Source organism: Bubalus kerabau, chromosome 7, assembly GCF_029407905.1.
Source record: "Bubalus kerabau isolate K-KA32 ecotype Philippines breed swamp buffalo chromosome 7, PCC_UOA_SB_1v2, whole genome shotgun sequence".
Lineage (NCBI taxonomy): Eukaryota > Metazoa > Chordata > Mammalia > Artiodactyla > Bovidae > Bubalus > Bubalus kerabau.
This window is the reverse complement of record NC_073630.1, coordinates 105,616,203-105,638,582: the sequence shown is the minus strand read 5'-3', so window position 1 is coordinate 105,638,582 and position 22,380 is coordinate 105,616,203. Positions and strand designations below refer to the sequence as shown.

Here is a 22,380-nt window from a genome sequence, read left to right as displayed (position 1 = left end):
TAAGGGATCTTACACATGACTCTAATGTAAAGGCGCAAATAGAATCAATTGCTTTATAACTTGCTTAGACAAAGACTGGTTAGCTACTGAGTTTGATAAACAGAATGGCGTCTAGAGAAAAGGTAGCCAGTGAGAGAGAATTTTTTTCAGTAAATTTCCAGTGCTCTTTAATTTAAATGGCTTAATCATGTTTGGCAGGTTACATTACATATTTGTTTTGTTATGGTGGGAAAAGGTGCACCAAGCGATGTTAGCTCAACAATCATGGAGCTCTTCTAACTCCCTTTGTTTGGATTTCGTGCCTCCTGATCAGTTTTGGGTCTGGCAAGGCTGAGATCTTGTCATGGTGTCAGGCAGCCCTGAGAACTCTCACCCCAGTGGCCAGTCAGCCTAAGTAGCATTTCTCATCTCACCCAATTTAGCTACTTCCAAGTTCAAAAAAAACCTTCTTTGTTTACATTACGATGACTACAGAAAAAAATACATTTACTTTTGGTTAGACTCTTGTTTTCCCACTGTGTGTTGTGGTACATGTTTGTGAGACTGGTAGTTGCTTTTCCCATGAAAAGGAAGTGTTCCACTCACCCATTCATTCATGCAATAAATATTTACTGGAATTCTAGTATATGCTAGGCACTGTTCTAAGTGTGGGAGCTACAAAAATGAATCAGATAGATATGGTTTCTGTCCATGGAGCTTATATTTAACCCAATTAATTTCTTGACCTTTTATGAAAATCTCTTTCTTTTCTCTTCTCCCCCCTCCTTTTTTTTTTTTTTTTTTTTTTTTTGAGTTCTTAATTACAAGTTCTAAACATCAGGCTGCTTATATTTGATTCAATTGCAAATTCTCTGATCCTAGCCCTAGACATTCTGATCAAGTGGTTCTAAGATAGATAGATGTATTAAAAAAAAAAAAAGCCTTCTAGGTTGTTTGATGTGATCTAGATTTGAGAACCATTATTACCAAGACCTTCTACTCATTTAGAACTAAAATTGTGGTGGTATCTGTACCATACATGGATGATAGACTCCATTGACAAATATTATAGGATGCCTACTAGGAATTTTCTTTTTGCCATGGAACTAACTACTGTTAAGACCCAAACTGAAGCCCAAAGTGCAATGTGGTTCATTTCCTAAATTTATAAAATTACTAGCAATTGAGGTCAGCCACCCTCCCGGAGGACTCAAGTCTATGAGAGGCCCAGAGTTAGAGAAAGGACCCAACCACCCATGACTCCCAGGGAACTTTGGGGGAGAGGAAGACAGCCTTTTAGGGAGTGGATGTACAAAGTCATTCCTTCTCTCAAGTCAAGTGTGTGAAGGAGGGGAGCTCAAGCAAATCACTGGGAAAGTAAACAATGTTGTTCCCTGGCGGCATGACCTTCTCAAGCAGCAGACTTGCTGATGCACCTTGTGAGTGATGGGGATGTGGGGAAAGAGACCTGAGTGGAAATGGCATGAGGGGAACAGAATCCAGCTGGTGAGGGTTCCTCCTTCTTGAAAGTGCAGATGAGGGAGCCCTCACATGCCTGCAGACCTGGAAGTGGGCTCTGAGAAATAACTAATATATGAGCCTGGGAGCAGCAGTTGTCCCAAGACTGATGCAGTCTTGGGGCAAAGAGGGACCCACATGTGGGGGAAGCCTCCAGGGCAGCATTTGCTAAAGGATGTAACCAAACCTCTCTCCAGAGGGGAGGCCTGGAGCCACCACTGGTCCTCCCTGAGCCCGCAGATGATAGTCTAGGGAGAAGTAATAATCCACCGAGGAGAGGATGACCGTTTGCTCAGTCACAAGAGGAGATGCTCATTGCTTGCTCCCTGATCCAATTCCAAAGGTGCTCCCACTGAGAAGTAGGGAGGGGTGCAGGGGGCACAGAGCCAGAATCCTACCTCATGACCTTCCCCCCAGTCCCCGCCCCAACCCCGTCATCTTGTCAATTCCCTCTCCTTTTAGTCCCAAACTAAAAGTCTAACCTCTTATGGATCATGCGACAAGTTGAGTTTTGATGGAAAATACAATTGAAGTGTTTGAGTGAGCAGCACAGAGTCTGAAATAGTTGAACGAGATAGTTGTAATAACCATATTTGTTTGCAAAGCACATGATATGTTTGGGGAGCTGCTATGCAGCAGGAAAATGGTGTGGCTTTGGGAAACTTATTGGAAAACTAAAACCATTATATATCCATGTGAGAGTGAAAGTGTTAGTCGCCCAGTTGTGTCCAAATCTTTGTGAACCCATGGACTGAAGCCTACCAGGCTCCTCTGTCCATGGGATTCTCCAGGCTAGAACACTGGAGTGGGTTGCCATTTCCTTCTCCAGCGGATCCTCCCGACTCAGAAATCGAACCTGGGTCTCCTGCACTGCAGGCAGATTCTTTACCTCCTGGGAAAGCCACTGGGGAAGCCCCACTATATGTTCATAATGAGCTGATATTCTTTAACAATGTTTTTGTTTTAAAAATTTTTGAATACTTATATATATATATATGCTTGTGTGACAGAATTTAAAAACTATAAAAAGCTAAGAATAGAAGATATGCTTTCTCCGCTTTCCTCTCCCTCAACCATGCAGTTCTTATATTTCTTTCTTAAAATACCACAGAACTGCTTTATATTAAAGTTTTCAAAAATAGTATTTTTTCTTTTTTTAAAAGAATTTTAATTGGAGGCTAATTACTTTACAATATTGTGGTGGTTTTTGCCATACAGTCACATGAACACAGGGGTGTACATGTGTTCCCCATCCTGAACCCCCCTCCCCGCTCCCTCCCCATCCCATCCCTCAGGGTCATCCCAGTCCACCAGCCCTGAGCACCTTGTCTCATGCATCGAACCTGGACTGGCAATCTAGTTCACATATGATATTATACATGTTTCAATGCTTTTCTCTCAAATCATCCCACCCTCGCCTTCTCCCACAAAGTTTCCAAAAATAGTATTTTTTAAATAAAATTATATTATAGTCATATAATTGGCACCCCACTCCAGTACTCTTGCCTGGAAAATCCCATGGATGGAGGAGCCTGGAAGGCTGCAGTCCATGGGGTCGCTGAGGGTCGGGCACGACTGGGCGACTTCACTTTCACTTTTCACTTTCATGCATTGGAGAAGGAAATGGCAACCCACTCCAGTGTTCTTGCCTGGAGAATCCTGGGACGGGGGAGCCTGGTGGGCTGCCGTCTATGGGGTTGCACAGAGTCGGACACGACTGAAACGACTTAGCAGCAGCAGCAGCAGCATATGATTCTTCTATGGCACTGATGAACATAAATAAGAGATATGTGGGCTAGATACATTTCTACATTCTAGGGTTAGTTTTTGAAAGCTGCTGTCAGACAGCACCATCTTGTTCTCATGATTTCTTTGTGACCCAGTTAGTCTCAGTGTTTGAAATTCCCCGGAAGCAGATATTCAGAATATACTCAGGGGTTTTCCTTTAAATTTTGGATCTTTGAAACAGCTATTCCCATATTAATTATGTCTTATTGATTTGCTTATTCCCATGTCACTCACTATGTGTTGCTTATTCAAATAAAATCACTTTATTCATTAAAGGTTTTATTTTTATATATTTATTTGGCTGCTCTAGGTCTCAGTTGTGGCATGCAGAATCTTCAGTTTCTGTGGCAGCATGCAGGACTTTAGTTGCGGCATGTAGGATCTAGTTCCCTGACCTGGGGTCGAACCCAGGCTCCCCAAATTGGGAAGGCAGAGTCTTAGCCACTGGGCCACTAGGGAAGTCCCTCTTCAAAGATTTGAAGTTCTATATAGCTTCAGAAAGTTTGTTTAGTCACTGAGTCCTGTCCGACTCTTTGTGACTCCATGGACTGTAGTCTACCATGCTCCTCCGTCCATGGGATTTTCCAGGCAAGAGTACTAGAGTGGGTTGCCATTGCCTTCTCCAGAGGATCTTCCCAACCCAGGGATGGAAGCTGGGTCTCCCACATTGTAGGCAGACGCTTTATTGTCTGAGCCACCAGGGAAGTCTATATAGCTTCCGAAATAATGCTAAATGTACCTTCTGCCTCCTCTAATCATTCAGGATTCTGTATAAGTTATGAAAACTATATACTTGGTTTTCTCAGCTATGGAATTGAATAAAGACATCTTGCTTTCTTCTGCTTTATATGCTGGGGAAAAGCTTTGTTAGCTGGCTTTGTCACAGGCTAAGGATGAATGTCAAGAAGTTGACTTATTTAAGTGACTTTTTTTAGGATTAGTGTGTGGGTGGGGTTAAAAGAGCTTTCATTGGCCCAAGGCCAAATTCAAATTTAGTTAACAAGATTATAAAGCTGGGAACCTCCTCAACTCTCATCTCTCAAACTAAATTGGGGTTTATCACTCTATATTTGCTTGTTTCTTCAAGTCAATAATCATTCTTTAGCATGCAAGCTCCTTACAGAGACTGTAAATTATTTATTTTGCATACTTGACAACACAATCAGAACTTTTGTGCACTGCGAGTAATGGATGAAATATTTGTAGAGTGATGGAGTGAAGAGTTTAGCTTTAATTCAGTAATGGGTAGGAAACTAAAACAACAACAAAAACTAAAAATAAAAAAAACTTGGTAATAGAAGGGAGAGGGTTTAAATCGGAGCATTACACAAGCAGAACTGTGTTTAGAAAGGGAGTATGGTACATGGCTACCAGATTTAGCAAATAAAAACACAGGATGTCCTGCATTTTACCTGACATCTCTGGTAGGGTGTTAATATAGTCTGTACAGACTGAGTGGGCTTCCCAGGTGGCACTAGTGGTAAAGAACCTGCCTTCCAATGCAGGAGACCTAAGAGACTTGAGGTCATTCCCTGAGTTGGGAAGATCCCATGGAGGAGGGCATGGCAACCCCTCCAGGATTCTTGTCTGGAGAATCCCATGGACAGGGGAGCCTGGTGGGCTACAGTCCATGGGGTCTCAAAGAGTCAGACAGGACTAAAGCAGCTTAGCATGCACACATGCAAAGATTCAGTAGAAAGAGAATGGGCTTCCCTGATACCTCGGATGGTAAAGAATCTGCCTGCAATGTAGGAGACCCAAGTTCAAACCCTGGGTGGGGAAGATCCCCTGGAGAAGGGCAAGGCAACCCACTTGAGTATTCTTGCCTGGATAATTCAATGGACAGAGGAGCCCGGCAGGCTACAGTCCATGGGGTCACAGAGTCAGACATGACTGAGTGACTAACACTTTCAGGAGACTACTGAGATTATTGTGGGTGAGGAGGTTGCCTGCTGACAGTGGATATGCAAGGATTGAATTTGGGGCACACTGTGGAAGTAGAATGGGCAGGACTTTTTGATTGCATGTGGGAGATGAAGGAGAAGTGAAATCCAAGTCATTTCTGCAAGGGTTTATATGAGTTGATGATCTCCAGAAAGCTGAGAGGTGATCAGGTTTGGGTAGGGAGACGAAAAGCATCAAGATAGAAAATAAGTTCGGTTGAAACCTTTTTGAATTTACAGTTGGAAATGACCAGAAATACTGATTTATAACTAGGGAGAAGTTTGGTAGGTTCAGACAAAAGAGCCTTTTAAGAAGAATTCCAAGAAGCAGTGGGTAGAAAGATTTTTACTGGAGTATTGAAGACATGTGTCTCTTAATGATGAATTTGATCAAGAAACAGAGGAGCCAAATGTATTTAACATTCCATTAAGCGATGGTATATATTGGTGATTGTTTTCAAAACAACGTCAGCCTGAGTATAATAGGGCCGTTAGTGAAGCAAGAAATTTTTCTTGCCGAACCTTAACAGAATCACTGACAACTTTGTCCTCGGGGTAAGGAACAAAGGCCAAGGAAGAGTCCTAGTAGATGATGCTGTTCCTGCTTGAGTCTCTCCTGGCTTTCCTAGGTTGTGTATTCTTGAATAAATTTACTGAGGACTTAGAGTAGGAGGTGTGTGTGCGTGTGCACGTGTGTCCCACCATAACCTTTCTGCAATTTGCAGTGGTGATCAATATTTATTGAAAAAAGAGAGTCAATAAATGAATGGTCAACTAATAGGCTGTATTAGTAATATCAACATAATGGTAATAGAGTGGCTATTATGGGAATTTAGAAAATACATTATTTTCCGTGAGTCTTTAGAGGTCTTGAGGAAGACTTCTGTGGATTTATTCTGGAAAATCATAGAAGCTGGAGAACTGTCCCAAATATTGATTCCAGCCCTGCCAGGTCATCTTCCCATAGCGCACCAGTTCCTGGATATACACAGTGACAAAGGCTGGGTGTAGCAGGGTTGGAATTTTCCCTCCCAAGAAGACAGCATGAGATGTTGGCACCTGTTTAGAGTGCGCTTTTCTATTTTGAGGAGTTCCAGATGGGAAGAGTTGGATAAAAATGTAGGAACCTAGTGCATGGAACAAGGAAGTCCCCAGAGGTAGAAAAATTTGACTAAAGGGTGAACTTCCCCTATAGTTACTCCTCCTATCTGCTCTCTGTCAGCAATTGGATTTTGATCATCTGAGAACTAAATGCAAATAGAAGAGGTTAAATGGGAACCAGAACTCAAGAAACAAAACCACAACCTCTATGAAGAGGAAAAAAAAAAAGGTTTAAATGTTTGGAGCTCCATCTTCTGGTCATGAAATAAAATAAAATTGAAATGCGAAGTGAAGTGAAAGTTGCTCAGTCGTGTCTGACTCTTTGCGACTCCATGAACTATACAGTCCATGGAATTCTTCAGGCCAGAATACTGGAGTGGGTAGCTGTTCCCTTCTCCAGGCGATCTTCCCAACCCAGGGATCGAACCCAGGTCTCTCACATTGCAGTCGTATTCTTTACCAGCTGAGCCACCAGGGAAGCCCTGAGATGTGATGTTGATCATAAATGCTAAAATGTATCAATAGCAACTGTGCTAAATGTATTGTCTCATTTATCTGTTATGTCAAACAAATTGCAAACTCAGGAACCCAGAAATTAAGGTTCTTCATGATCTGGCTCCAACTTCCTGTTTCATCCCCATTCATTCATCCATTTTAACAAGCGTGTACTTGAGCCTACGAGGTAATCGGTACTGGTCGGACTCCGTGGGAAGTGCCAAACTATGTCTTCAGTCTTGGCACTTGCTTAAGGAACGATTCTTTTATTTGCATACCATCAAAAAACACATCGGCTGTTTTACATGTAGTGTAAACTGCACCAAGAGTACATGGATAATGCTTCTCTTCCCAAATAAAAGTTTGACAGAAATGGGTCAGTTTTCCTCTGGCACCCCAGACATAATACATTCTTCCTCCCTCCAGCAGCTACAGTTGTAGGTTTGTGGATGCTGTTTAAGCTGTGATAGATATGTAAATGCATGTTTGGTACTTCTTGTGAATTTGAGTAAGGACAAATGTGTGTATGAGTGCTTTTTTTTTTTTTTACAAAACATAGTAAAATACTGTTCCTCTGTATGCAGTTGCCTACTACCCCAAGATGCAACACATAACATTTCATAATATTTAGCCTGTCTCCTTTTTAGGCTTGTCTGTAGAATTATAAGCAATGCTTACAAAGATTCTTACGCTCATGGGTGTTTCTCTAGAGGAGATACTGAGAAGCGGGATTATTGGGCCACGGGGGTATGTCTGTTTTTGGTTTGATAGACACTAATCATTGCCCTCTGAAGTGGCAGTGGTAATCAAAGGGCTGTTTTCCCACATTTCTCTGTCCGTACACCTGCCGACACTTGATATAGTCAAACTCTTTATCTTTTTGGTCATTCCGATAGCTAAGCAACTGGTATTTTATTATTGTTTTCATTTTTATTTTCTGCTTATTATTTAATGCTTATTGACCGTTTTGTCTTTTCTTCTGGGAATAGCATTTTATTCTTTTTCTTTTTTTTATATAAAGTTTATTTACTCTAAACAGCAACACAGACAAACGCCATATAAACACAAAGGAGGTGATGCAGAAACGCGACGCTGGCTGGCTGGGGCTCTGGGGCTCTGGGGCTCTGGGGGCAGGCGGCTCTGCTTTCCTGCGTCGTGCGGCCAGCGGGAGGCTAAGTGCAGCTCCGGGGCGGTGTGGAGCATGCCTGCGTCCGCGAGAGAAGGGAACGCGCTCCTCGGGACTCATCCAAGTATATGTTTATAATTTTACAGCAGTTGAAATACTGACATCAATATTAAAATAAAAGTAAGTTTTACATAACAATCAAAAATACAAAAGACTGAAGGAAGAGACCCTGTATGAAAAACTGGGCGATTTAGCGAGTTGAGACTGGACCAGTGGCGGAAATGGAAAATGGCGCCCGCCCACCCTCCCCAGATGACCGGTAATTGTAGAGCAACGTTAGATTTGCAAAAATGTTGTAAACAAGTTCTTGCAAACCAATCCCTTCCTTTTACGATGCCACAGGTCGCTGCTTATGAGGCAGCAAACTTATTGGCTTGTGCTCGAACCCTTTTCTCGTATTCCACTCTGTTTTGGCAGTAGATCGTGTAGGCCTCTGCTTGAGCTGGGTCTTGGATATTTGGTTCGTTTAGAAGTTCCTGTATTCCTAATAAGATCTGCTTGATGGTGATGGCTGGCCGCCAGTCCTTGTCCTCCTCCAGGATGGACAGGCACACTGTGCCTGAGGGGTACACGTTTGGGTGGAACAGCGGCGGTTCAAACTTGCATTTTGGTGGTGAGGATGGGTAATCGTCTTTGAACAGCATCCGTAGTTTAAACAAGCCTCCTTCTCATGGGGTCCCCTTCGTCCCAGGAATGGCGCACTCCCAATTCATGAGGTTCATCGTGCCGTCAGGGTTCTTTGTTGGGACGGCCACGAAACCAAACGGGTGGTCTTTTCTCCAAGCTTTCCTCTCCTGGGCGAGTCTGCTGAGGGCGATCCCCGACATGTTCGTGTCCCTCGGGCGGCCCGGCCCGGCGAGCGGGGCGTACTAGGCAGCGGCGGCGGCGACGGCGGCGGCGTGTGCGTTCCCTTTGTCTCGGGACTCAGCATTTTATTCTTTCTGTGTGTCTATCCATTACCCATTTTTACTGGACTGTTTCATGTATGTTGAATATATAGGAATTCTTGGTATATTAAGGATTATTGTTTGCTATATATGTGGAATTTTTTCTGTATTATTGCTCCTCTATTTCATTTTACTTTATTTTTTATGAAAGTATAGATGGCATCACTGACTCAATGGACATGATTTTGAGCAGACTCAGGGAGCTAGTGAAGGACAGGGAAGACCGGCATGCTACAGTTCGTGGGGTCATAAAGAGTCGGGCACAACTTAGCGGCTGAACAACAACAAATAGTTGACACATAATATTGTGTTAGTTTCATGTGTACAACATAGTGGCTTGACACTTACTTACATTATGAAATGGTCACCACTGTGAATCTAGTTCGGAGAAGGCATTGGCACCCCACTCCAGTACTCTTGCCTGGAAAATCCCACGGAGGGAGGAGCCTGGTAGGCTGCAGTCCATGGGGTCGCTATGAGTCCGATTCGACTGAGCGACTTCACTTTCACTTTTCACTTTCATGCATTGGAGAAGGAAATGGCAACCCACTCCAGTATTCTTGCCTGGAGAATCCCGGGGACGGGGAACCTGGTGGGTGAATCTAGTTACCATCTGTCATCATACAAAGTTATTACAATATTATTGGCTATATTCTCTATGCTGTATATTACATCCCTTTGACTTATTTATTTTATGACTGGAAGTTTGTATCTCTTAATCTCCTTCACCTATTTGTCTGTTCCTCCATGCCCTCTTTCCCTGTGACAACCACCAATTTGCTCTATGTATGAGTCTGTTTCTGTTCTGTTTTGCTTGTTCATTTGTTTGTTTTTTAGGTTACACATATAAGTTATACACATAGTTTTTGTCTTTCTCTGACTTATTTCACTTAGCATAGTACCCTCAAGCTCCATCCATATTGTTGCAAATGGAAAGATTTCATTCTTTTTTATAGTTGAGTAATATTTCATTGTATTCTTTTAAAAAAACAGTGCCAGTGGTATTATTTATAATGCATAAGTATTTATTTTGCCTTCCCTGCTGGCTCAGACAGTAAAGAATCCACCTGCCATGCAGAAGACCTGGGTTTGATCCCTGGGTCAGGAAGATCCTCTGGAGAATGGGATGGCAACCCACTCCAGTATTCTTGCCTGGAGAATCCTATGGACAGAGGAGCCTGGCAGGCTACAGTCTAAGGTGTCTCAGAGAGTTGGATACGACTAACCATGACTTTCAAGTTTTTATTTATCAATCTGAATCATCAGTATTTTCCTGATATATATTTGTTCTATATTCTCATGCATCCGTGCATGCATGCTCAGTCACTTCAGTATAAGGAGCTCTTTTAGTCTCTGACAATAAAGCTGTAAAAGAAACAAAGACCTTCCGATCAGGGCGTTTATATTCTAGTGGGAAGAAACAGAAGATATAGCATGTTACACAAATAAACTATTTCAGATGATGCCAAGTGTTATGGAGGATAGGGAGTGGCTGGGTAGGCTGGGGGGAATGTTAGTTACACAGAGTGGAGAGAGAGGAGCCCGTCATTTTGGTGATATTGAACAGACATTTGAATGGGTCAGAGAGAGCCATGCAGCAATCAGGTCAAGGGAACTGCCACTGCAAAACCTCAAAGGTGAGGGTACTAAAGGTTTTGTCCTTTAGTACCACCAAGATGACAGGTGTAGCTAGAGTGGGGTTAAAAAGTGGGGTTAAAAAGCCTCTACCACCAAGGCTTGTGGTAGAGGATGAGGTCGGAGAGGTAGACCCACATCATACAGGGTCTTGCAGGCCATTGCATGTGCTTTGCATTTTACCCCAAGTGAGATAGAAAGAAGCCATTGGAGGACTTTAATGAGAATAGAAACATAATCTAATTTATGTTTTAAAAGTATCATCATAGCTGCTTATGAAATCAGTTATCAAGTAAGGATTGAAATGAGACTAACTGCAGAAATTCAAGTTAGAGATTAATTGTCAAATGCTCTTGATTGGTTTAATAAAATAAAGACTGAGAATTGACCCCTGGATTTGGCAATGGGGAGTTTACTGTGGAGTGTGTACTCAACTTAACAGGTAATAAAGAGCCTTTGAAGATTTTATAGGGAAGTGATATCATCAGCACTGTACTTTATGAAGATCTGTTCATTGGTAAATGGGAAGGATTAGATTAAGTGAAGAAAAAAAAAAAAGCCTGAAGATAGAGAGACATTTTAGGTGCCCATTTTATTGAAAGATTATGGGGTAGCAAAGAGAAAGGACATTTTAGAGTCTGAAGTGAAAGAACTGGACAATTGAAGGAGTACAAGGTAAGATCAAGACAGAAGAGTCAAAGGCAAAGTTTTTGAAATTGTGTGACTAGAAAACTCAGAGTTCCATTAACAGAGATTGGACTGTCAGGAACGGAAGATGATGCCTTTAATTTCATGTATCATGACTTTGCTTTGAAGTTCTACACATCTAGGTTCATTTCAGTGTTCCCATTTATTCATTTACTTATAGTTATTTACTTGGGCTTTCCAGGTGGCACTAGTAGTAGAGAATCCTCCTGCCATTGCAGGAGATGCAGGAGACCTGGGTTCGATCCCTGGATCGGGAAGATCCCCTGGAGAAGGCATGGCAACCCACTCCAGTATTCTTGCCTGAAAGATTCAATGGACAGAGGAGCCTGGTGGACTACATTCTATAGGGATGCAAAGAGCTGGGCACGACTGAGCACACATTTATTTATTTGGAAGTTCTGGGTCTTAGCCACTGGATCACCAGGGAAGTCCCTCAGTACTCAACTTTGAATTGTTGTTTTACAATCCCCTATCAGCAGTACCTGCTTTGAGACTTCAGAGGCATCTGGTAAACCACGATCTTCTGACTTGCAGAAGGTCTTTTCACATCCTTGGAGGCCTTGGCAATTGAATCCTACTCTTCTTCCTAGCGTAAACCTTTGTTACTTTACTCTGTAGTCCATATTGTTGATTCACATGGAATGGGAGCCTCGCAGAATATGCCTTATTTTCCTTGGATTGTGTGTTAATTTTGAAGTCTGTCTGTGTGCTAAGTTTTGGTGAAGATATCCTTCAGAATGGAAATGTCAGTCCAGAAGATAAAAGAGATAAAAGTTGAAGATTGAAAGGTGGAAGCCATATGCTCTCCAACTGGACAAGTATCCCAAGGGAAAGAATGTAAAAAGAGAAGACTGTTAATTACAGATGCTGAAAGAAATCTATGTAGAAAGAAAGTTAATTTGAAAAATTGATGGGGTGGTAGGAGATGCACATTTAAAAGCTATTGAGATCTTTTTAAAAAAATGATTTTAAAATGTATTTATTTAGCCATGCCAGGTCTTAGTGAGGCAGGCAGATCTTCAGTCTTCTTTGTGGCATGCAGGATCTTTTAGTTTCAACATGCAGGATCTTTAATTGCAGCATTCGAACTCTTAGTTGTGGCCTATAGGATCTAGTTCCCTGACCAGGGATTGAACCTGGCCCCCCTGCATTGGGAGTGCAGAGTCTTAACCACTGGACCACCAGGGAAGTCCCCAAACTGTTGATATCTTAAATGTTCTCACAACAAGAAAGAAATGATAAATACTTATGTGGTAGAGGTGTTAGCTAATGCTATGATGGTAATCATTTTGCAATATATAAATTTATCAAATCAACATGTCATATATCTTAAACTTATACAATGTTACATTGTCAACTATATCTTAATTTAAAACATGTTTTAAAAAATTGAAAAAAAAAAAGAAAGTAAGGAGGAAAAACAAAAGCCATTAAAAAAATTTCTCAAAAAAGAAAATGTTTTCTTTAGTCGATCACCATGATAGTAGTCTAGGGAAGACATAGAGACAAGGTTTGTGAGGCCTACAGGATCAATATAGAGGAAGAATGGGAAGAACTCCAAGAACTGGGGAAAATTGGGAAATGGTAAACGATGGGAGGGGATGGAGTGGGTGTTGGAGTGAACAGGGATGAGGAGATCAGTGAGAAGTTCCTGACTGTGGGTGTGGCTTTGGACTTTGAAGACCACAGGTGGCTTTTTAAAAAAAATAAAATCCCTTTGATTTTAGGATACTATGGTATTGTGATATACTGTCAATTTAATAAGATCTTTTCAAGAGAAAATATGACAGCACTTTAATTGTACAGATTAATTGTAAGATATATCAAAATTCCAAGCCCATTAAAGTGGAGAGAATGTGTCTTTGAATAGCAGGAATACTGAATTCATGTTTAAATCTTTTGCTATGTTGTGCTGTGATACAGCACACCCTCTTACCTCATGTTGTTATTGAAACTTCAGTAAAGATATATGATCACAGCCATAATGTGATTAGATCTTAAGGGATTAGTGTTTTGGGGAAATTAGTGTTTTGGAATATATTCTATACTGAGTCAACGTGGATTAAACCTAAGGAAAGACAAAGATGCCACTTAAGAATTCAGCGGGAGCAAGAAATCCGAGGAAGTGACTCAGAGTAACGTAAGTTCCTTTATTGTTCATGAAAGTATTAGGGATGAGGTGGGTTTTCCATCATATACAAGATAGGGATTCTTTCCATTTTAATTCACATAATGTATATAAAAATATGTGGAAATAGAAGGGGGTGGTGTCTATTTTGGGAACATCCAGCTTGTAAACATATGGATCACAACACACTTAAAGAAGAAAAGAAGAAATGGAGATGAGAAAAGTAATCATCGAAGAGGTAGAAGAAAATAATTTTAGATTATTTCTAACACTTCAGTGACTAAATCTGGACTGGTTAAGATGTCATCAAATCCTCTGACCTTTAAAAGTTGCTCTCTTCCTGTAATGCAATTACCTACTCCCTCTCTTCTCTCTTTAGAAAAAATTTTATAAGAAGTTAATTGTCTCCAGAAAGCTTTTCAACTCAGAAGAATGTTGACTTTATGCTTTTGGGGGATGAAATGAGTGTGTCTTTTTATCTTCCATGTAAACCTAACTAGATCATAAGTTTCCAGACTGACCAAATTTTGTGGAAGTTGGAAGAAGAGGACAGTCATCATCTCATTTTCTGAGACCATGTAAGGGTGAATCCCGTTGCAACATCTTTCAGAACCATGTGGGGTTCATCCTTTGTGCGTTTACTCTATTGTGCATGTTCATTGTGTGGGTTTGTGTGTACGTTGCATTTTCACTCTTAAGGCTATTAGTTCTTCTCTTTGAAACTCTACATCCAGGGTAAGCCATGGATGGATAGTATGGACTTACCCCAGCTAATTGCAGAATGAGCCCTTCTTGTCAGCAGGGCTCTTTCTATTTCCTACTTTTCTTTCTGCTACACAGCAAGGGGAACATTAGGATACAGAGCTTGAAAAAGAGCTCCATGTTGCACAACAAAGTGATATTTTAATTTTATATGCCAAAATAGAGCATTTAGTGTCAATGATTCCTTGGTTCAGCAATATGTAAAATCTTAATATATACTTATTATCTAAATATAGTTGTATATTTAGTTGAAAATTGTTGAAGACTATATAAAATAATGCGTATACATCTCAACATAGTGCACATTTGAACTCAAGAAACATTGTACTAAACTTTCAAGGTTATCAGTTTATTTTTTAAATTTCCTATGAAATTCAGAGTATTCTTTTTTTAAAAAAACATATATATTATATCTATATATAAACATATATTTATTTATGTATTTATTTGGCTGCCCTGGGTCTTAGTTGAGGCATGCTGGGGTCTTTTAGTCATGTCATGGTGGGATCTAGTCCCCTGACCTGGGATGGAACCCAGGCCCCCTGCATTGGAGCATGGGATCTTAACCATTAGACCACCAGGAAAGTCCTGGAATTTTCTTGCTCGTTTCAATTGCGGAGGAATCAAAAGTTTTTCCAAGTTGTGTGGAGTTTCGCATCACTACAGATTGAATTTTTATCTTCATATTAAAGTATGAAGAACTTCAGATGTTTCCCAAATATATCATGTTTTCACTGTAACCTTAACCTTCTAATCAGTTTCTATTCTTGAAAGCTAAGGGGTTTCAAGTAAATACATGTTAGAAGGGGAAACAAAAAAGCACATTGCTCTAATAATAAGGAGCTTCAGGTGTTGGCTTTGTGGACCTGGCATACAGATTTAAATCTCTCTGGGATTTATATTTGACCTAATGTGTATTCATAACTATTTTAGCTGTAGCAACATGACTTTCATTTTGCATACCTAATAAGGGTAAGTGATGAGTCAGACTAATGATACTACTTTATGCTTCTTTAGCATCTTTCATCTACAGCTTACTGTATACTTTGTAAACATTAATTAAACATCAGAACATACCTTGGAGGAAAGGTAAGTATTATTATCCTTCTATGTGGAAACAGATAGAGGGCTTAGGTGAGGCAAATACTAAGTATATAGAACTGAGTTCTATAGGATAAGGCGCCAGTAAAGCTTCTTGGTGGATACAGAGAGAAGCATGGGTGTAATTACCACACAGTTACCAAAGTTTATGGGGGAGGAGAATGTGAATTTCTGGAGGCCCAGAACCCTTTGTGAAATTACTTTCAGAGATTACGTATTAAACTAAAGCTCCTGGTTAGAATGGTGTGTATCACCTGGTACCTAGACTTATCTTTTTCTGATGAAGTGGAAAATCAGGTCAGGATTACTGCAGCGTGCTTGAACTTAATAACTCAAGTAGAATCATAGGATCTGGGTGTACTAGCGCAGCCCAACATTCAAATGAGCTGATGATCTGCTTCTCCCATAAGTAGATTCAAAGTATTCTTATTGTGTGACCTAATTTTTGGCTTGAGAATCAAATCACCCGTAACTATCACGGTTAGTTTGAAAGCTTTGTTTCTGTATCCCAAAATGATTTAAATGGGTATTGGGGCAGTTTCCAGGTAACTTGGGTGATTTGTAGAGCTGGCATATTAGTTGTAAATTTCATTCAATTGCTGGTAACACAGATAGGAATTTAACAGGATGGGCTTTTGTCTTTTTTTTTTCTTTTATAAAGGAAGGCTGAAGAGAGATACCCCCAGGCTTTAAATGGGGCATCTAAAGTGGGAGTAAGGACCAGGCTCTTTCTGTTATTTCTCCACCGTCGATAGCGTGTGGTTCCCATCCCCAAGGTTGTCTTAAGGTCTAAGATAGTTGCTAGGGTTTGAGACATCACATGTATGTTCTAGGAAGGAATCAGGAAGGACAAAAAGGCACACTCTAGCTGTCTGCCTTAAGGATTTTTCTCTAAAGGTCCACTTAGTGTTCTTCAACCATTCCAAGCTGCAGGAGAGGTCAGCAAATGCAGTCATTTAGCTGGACACACCACTGCTTGGAATAAAGTCAAAGTTCTATTATTAAGGGAAACCCTGGTGGCTCAGATAGTAAAGAATCCGCCTTCAATGTGAAAGACCTGGGTTCGACCCCTGGGTTGGGAAGATCCCTGGCGAAGGGCATGGCAACCCACTCCAGTGTTTTTGCTTGGAGAATCCCCATGGACAGAGGAGCCTGGTGGTCTACAGTCGATGGGGTCGCAAAGAGTTGGACACGACTGAGCAACTAAGCACGTATGTTAGATAGGTGACAAGTGGTTTATAGCAAGAAACCAAAATCAATTATTAAAGCAAAAACAAAACAATCCTCTCTGGACAAGTGAATTATCTGGGTAGCCTTTTGTCTAGTTCATATCGTCTCAACAACCTACCCGTTTTCACTGCATTTCGTGATCTGGAGACACCGCCTATGGGTGTGTATGTACGGCCCTGGCAAGAAAATAACCGAAACAACCAGTGCATCAGCAGAATCGTTTGGAAAAGTTCTTGCTGAATTCTTCCCCGCCCTCCCTTTGGTCATGAACTCAAGTCTGGATTCCCGGTGTGCTTGCAACTCAGCTGCCTCTGATCCAAGTTAGGCCAAGCCAGCGTAGAGTAAATCTCCCCTTTAGTGTTTGATTACAACCACCTGAGATAGAGCCACTTTTCCTTTTGTGCTGCTTTCTGCACTGTGTCTTTCATGAGCGTGTCTGTCTCTCTGTGTGTTATCCTGAGGTCCAGCTATTCCACACTCTCCAGACACTGGTTGGGAGGAGTTTGAAAGCACAGGTGGCAGCTAACTTGCTGGAAAGGAATGTTTCACTTCAAATTCTAATTGCAAAAGGGTGTGGACGTGCTCAGTGGCTGTCATGAAGGATTCTTTGTGACCTGTTGGACTGTAGCCCACTAGGCTCCTCTATCCGTGGGAGTTTTCAGGCAAGAATACTGGAATGAGTCGCTGTTTCCTCCTCCAGGGATCTTCCTGACCCAGGGATCAAACCCACGTCTCCTGTGTCTCCTGCATTGCAGGCAAATTATTTGCCAGTGAGCTACTAGGGAAGCCTCCAAAGGGTGTGGCCATCCAGTAGTAATTTTTTCTTCATCCCTTTCTCTTTCCTTTCCTTCCTCTTTGTCTCTCCTTCTCTTTCTTGCTCTTTCCTTCTTTCCATCCTTGCTGCCTCTCCGGGAATGCTTCAGAGCTACTTTCCAAGCAAATTTTGATTATGCAATACAGTATTATTGACTAGAATGGCCAGGCTGAGCTTAGAACTTACTCATCTTATAGCTGAAAATATGCTCTTTTACCAATTTCTCCCCATTTTCCACAATTCCCCTAGCTCCTGGTAGCTAGTATTCTACTCTTTGTTTCTATGCTACTGCTACTGCTAAGTCGCTTCAGTCGTGTCCGACTCTGTGTGACCCCACGGACAGCAGCCCACCAGGCTCCCCCGTCCCTGGGATTCTCCAGGCAAGAACACTGGAGTGGGTTGCCATTTCCTTCTCCAATGCATGAAAGTGAAAACTGAAAGTGAAGTTGCTTCAGTCGTGTCCGACCCTCAGCGACCCCATGGACTGCAGCCTTCCAGGCTCCTCTGTCCATGGGATTTTCCAACAAGAGTACTGGAGTGGGGTGCCATTGCCTTCTCCTTGTTTCAATGAATTTGACTTAAAAAGAGTCCACATATAAGTGATACCATGCTATTTGGCTTATTTAACTTTGTCATTCTTTGACTTATTTTATTTAGCATAATGCCCTCCAAGACCATCCATGATGTTGCAAATGACAGGATCTCTTTTGATTTTTTTTTTAAGGTCAAATAGTATTCCAGTGTGTGTGTATGTGTGTGTGTGTGTTGTCGTGCATGCATGGTAAATCGATTCTGTCATGTCTGACTGTGACCCCATGGACTGTAGCCCACCAGACTTCTCCATCCAAGGGATTCTGCAGGCAAGAATACTGGAGTGGGTTGCCATATTCTCCTCCAGGGGATCTTCCTGATCCAGGGATTAGTCTCTTATGTCTCCTGCACTGGCAACCAAGTTCTTTACCACTAGTGCCACCTGGGAAGCCCACGTGTGTGTGTGTGTATGTGTGTGTGTGTGTGTCTCACATCTGATTTATTCATTAATTCACTGATGGACACCTAAGTTGTTTCCATATCACAGCGCCATCATGAATAATGCTACAATGAACATGTGAGTACAGATAATCTCTTCAATATTCTTTTCTCATTTCCTTTGTATATACACTCAGAAGTGGAATTGCTCATCAAAGGTAGTTCTATTTCTAATTTTTTTGAGGAAATCCGTGTTGTTTACCATAGTGGTCGCACCAATTTGCATTCCTGCAACAGGTGCACAAGGATTCTCTTTTCTCTGAATCCTCAGCAACACTTCTTATTTGTGGTCTTTTTGATATAGCCATTCTGACAGGTGTGAGATGATATATCATCATGGTCTTCATTTGCATTTCCCTGATGATCAGTGAGTTGGAGGATCTTTCTACGTATCATTTGGCCACTTGTGTATCTTTGGAAAATGTCTACTCAGTCCCTCTGCCCATTTTTTTTTTTTTTTTTTTGCCATGGAGCTGAGTGAGATATTTATGTATTTAGAATATTAACCCCTTATCAGATATATGATTTGAAAATAGTTCCTGTCTATGGTTGTCTTTTCATTTTCTTGGTGGTTTTCTTTGCTGTGCAGAAGCTTTTTAGTTTGATATTGTCCCACTTGCTCATTTTTGCTTTTGTAACATTTGCTTTTGGTGTCAAAAAAAAAAAAAAATCATCGCCAAGACCCATGTTGAGGAGCTTACCCCCAACATGTGTTTTCTTTTAGGAGTTTTACAGTTTCAAGCCTTAAATTTAAATCTTTAATTCATTTTGAGTTTATTCTGGTGTATGGTAGAAGACAGTGGTGCAGTTTTCTTTTGCATGAAGCTGGTCCTTTTCCCAACACTATTTATTGAAGAGATTATCCCTTGTCGTTTGTATATTCTTATCTCCTTTGTCATGATTTAATTGACCAAATATGCATGGGTTTATTTCTGGACTCTCTATTCTGTTCCATTGACCTATGTGTCTATTTTTATGCCAATACTGTACCATTATGATTACTATAGCTTTGTAATATAGTTTGGAAGTATATTGTGTGTATGATGTTTCCAGTAAGTATGATGCTTCCAGCTTTGTAATATAGTTTGGAAGTATATTGTGTGTATGATGTTTCCAGTAAGTATGATGCTTCCAGCTTTGTTCTTCTGCCTCAAGATTGCTTTGTCTGTTTGGGGTCTTTTGCACTTCCATACAAATTTTAGGATTATTTTTTCTTTTTCTGAGGGGGAAAAAAAAAGAAGACATTGGAATTAAAAAGGTTTTATTGGAATATAGTTGTTTTACAATGTTGTGTTAGTTTCAGATATACAACAAAGTGAATTTGTTATACGTATACACATATTGTATCTACTCTTTATAAGATTCTTTTCCCTTATGTACCATTACAGAGTATTGAGTAGAGTTCCTTGTGCTATACAGACATTTGAATTTTGATAGGATGGCATTGGACGTATAGATCAGTTTGGGGGGTTAAGTGAAAGTGAAGTCGCTCAGTCGTGTCTGACTCTTTGTGACCCCATGGACTGTAGCCTATCAAGCTCCTCCGTCAGTGGGTTTCTCCAGGCAAGAGTACTGAAGTGGGTTGCCGTTTCCTTCTCCAGGAGATCTTCCCAACCCAGGGATTGAACCCAGGTCTCCTGCATTGTAGGCAGATGCTTTTACTGTCTGAGCCACCAGGAAGGGATATTTTAAAAATATATAAGCTCTTTCAACCCATAGCCATGAGGTATCTTTCCATTTGTGTCTTCTTTGGTTAGAGAAATTCTTTCATCAACATCTTATAGATTTCTGCATACAGATCTTTTACATTGTTAGTTAAGTTTAACCCTAAGTATTTTATTCTTGATACAATTGTAAATAAGATTGTTTTCTTAATTTGTCTTTCTGATAGTGTATTACTAGTGTAACGAAATGCATGTCACTGATTTTTGTATGCTGAGACTTTACTGAATTTTTTATGAGTTTTAGAAAGATGATAGACATGTGACGTGATATCTCATTGTGATTTTGATTTTCATTTCCTTGATGATTAGTGATGTTGAGTACCTTTTCATATACCTGCTTGCCATTCATATATCTTTTTGGAATAATGTTTAGTCAGGTCATTTGTTCATTTTTAAATTGGGTTATTTATTTTCTTGCTGTTGAGCTGTATGAATCAGTTGTGATTCTTTGTAGTTGGGTGTGACCTTTAAAGGGCTTCCCAGGTGGCTCAGTGGTAAAAAAAATCCACCTGCCAATGAAGGAGACATAGGTTCCATCCTTGGGTGGGCAAGATCCCTTGAAGAAGGAGATGGCAACCCACTTCAGTATTCTTGCCTGGAAAATCCCATGGACAGAAGGAACCTGGTGGGCTACAGTCCATAGGGTTGCAAAAAAGAGTGATCTTTAAAAAGTAAGTATTCAATTCCATATTTGAACTAAATGTTTGGTCAGGTGGACATTGATTTAAGATAAGAAGGTAGTTTAGATGTAATTCTGAAATAGTACGTATTTAAGTGCTTCACAAATATGCAGAGCTTTATAATTTTACTCTGAGTGCCACTTGGGTGCTCCACAACTTCATCTATGTAGATGCACAGGTAGGGGCTGAAGAAAGTGGAGTTTATTTGTAGGGCAAAAGGGCAATGAAGGCTGAGGAAAAATGATGCCTGGAGATCAGCAGGCCCCTCCAACGGTAGCTAACATGAATACACTTGTGTGTGTTCTCAGTTGCTCAGTCATGTAGGATTCTTTGTGACCCCATGGAGGTGTTAATGATTGGTGAGTAAAGGCACATTTAAGATGGCCATGAAAAACTCCAGCCTTTACAGCATCTGAAGGCCTCTCAGAGATGCAGTCCATTGGGTCTGCCCCGGGGCCTAAACAGTTGCAGTGCGGTCTGTGCTCTGAGTCCTACTGAAAGAGCCAAGGAGTCTGGACTGTGCCTTCCATTGGCACCAAGACTGGCCATTCAGTACAGGCTTCTGTAGTCCCTTGCCAAGTTCACTGAGGTGGAAACCATCAGAGTCACTTTGATGCTTTTAAGAGTCTTACAGGCATTGATACAGGAAATAAGCCAGTGCCTGGGGGAACTGAAATGTGTTAGCAGTGGTTTTTCTCAGTGGAGTCACAAAGTATGTGAGTTTTAGAAGTTTGAAGTTCTGGATTTGAGTCCTGTTTATGTAGACTACATGTAGTCCTGTTTATGTAGCTGTGGAACTTCCCCAAACATATTTCACTGCTTGGAGTGTTTGTTTGTCTTGAAGTGGGAATAATAGTTTTCGATTATTAAGTTTTGAGGATAAATGAAATAGCATGTGAAAAGGAGTTATAAAGCTTAAAGAGCTATGTTAATAGAGCATAATAAGCAGAGTGCATGTTTTGTGGTAAAAGGAGAGGTAAGTGAGTTCTGACATTTTTAGCTAGTTATTTGCAGGATAGGAAACACAGCTGGCTTATCCCAAAGTTGATGAAGCACAAGCTTGTTGTTGTTGTTCAGTCGCTCAGTTGAGTCAGACTCTTTGAGACCCCATGGGCTGCAGCACGCCAGGCTCCTCTGTCCTTTATTCTATCTTCAGGAGTCTGCTCAGATTCATGTCCATTGAGTCGATGATGCTATCTAACTGTCTCATCCTCTGCTGCCCCCTTCTCCTTTTGCCTTAGCCCTCAAGCATCTCCCCCAGTCTCTCCAAAATATATTAGTCATCGTTGGAAAAATATAAATTTGTTGAATTTCCTTATGCTTCTTTTACAGCTTAATGTTTTAAAATTATAATTTGAAAGGAATTTGGGAGTATTGCATTCTTTAAAAGTCCTTAGAATTTCTTTAAGAAAAACTCACATGAAATACATTCTACTTAGGTTCTTATACCTCTTCTTGTCTTGAAAAGTACTGGGGTGAAGGAAGCCTTTAAAGGTGTGTTTTGTGTCAAACACTTTGTACAGAACTCATAAAGGCTATTTTTTTTTCTTCACGATACAGGCAGATATCAGATATAAAATGACTTTAGTACAATGTTTCCTCGTAAAACTCA

General features: G+C 40.9%; 1 long non-coding RNA gene, 1 other non-coding gene and 1 pseudogene across 2 annotated transcripts in view; 1 reads left to right on the top strand and 2 right to left on the bottom strand.

Annotated features, from left to right (window-relative positions):
• The window catches only part of LOC129658080 (uncharacterized), an 87,219-nt gene that overhangs the window by 6,232 nt on the left and 58,607 nt on the right, over positions 1-22,380 (top strand). The gene's annotated exons all lie outside the window — the stretch shown is intronic.
• On the bottom strand, positions 7,839-8,905 carry LOC129658078 (SUMO-conjugating enzyme UBC9-like; annotated as a pseudogene).
• On the bottom strand, positions 12,416-12,488 carry TRNAG-CCC (transfer RNA glycine (anticodon CCC)). The gene has a single exon. It is a non-coding gene; the product is annotated as a tRNA-Gly (tRNA).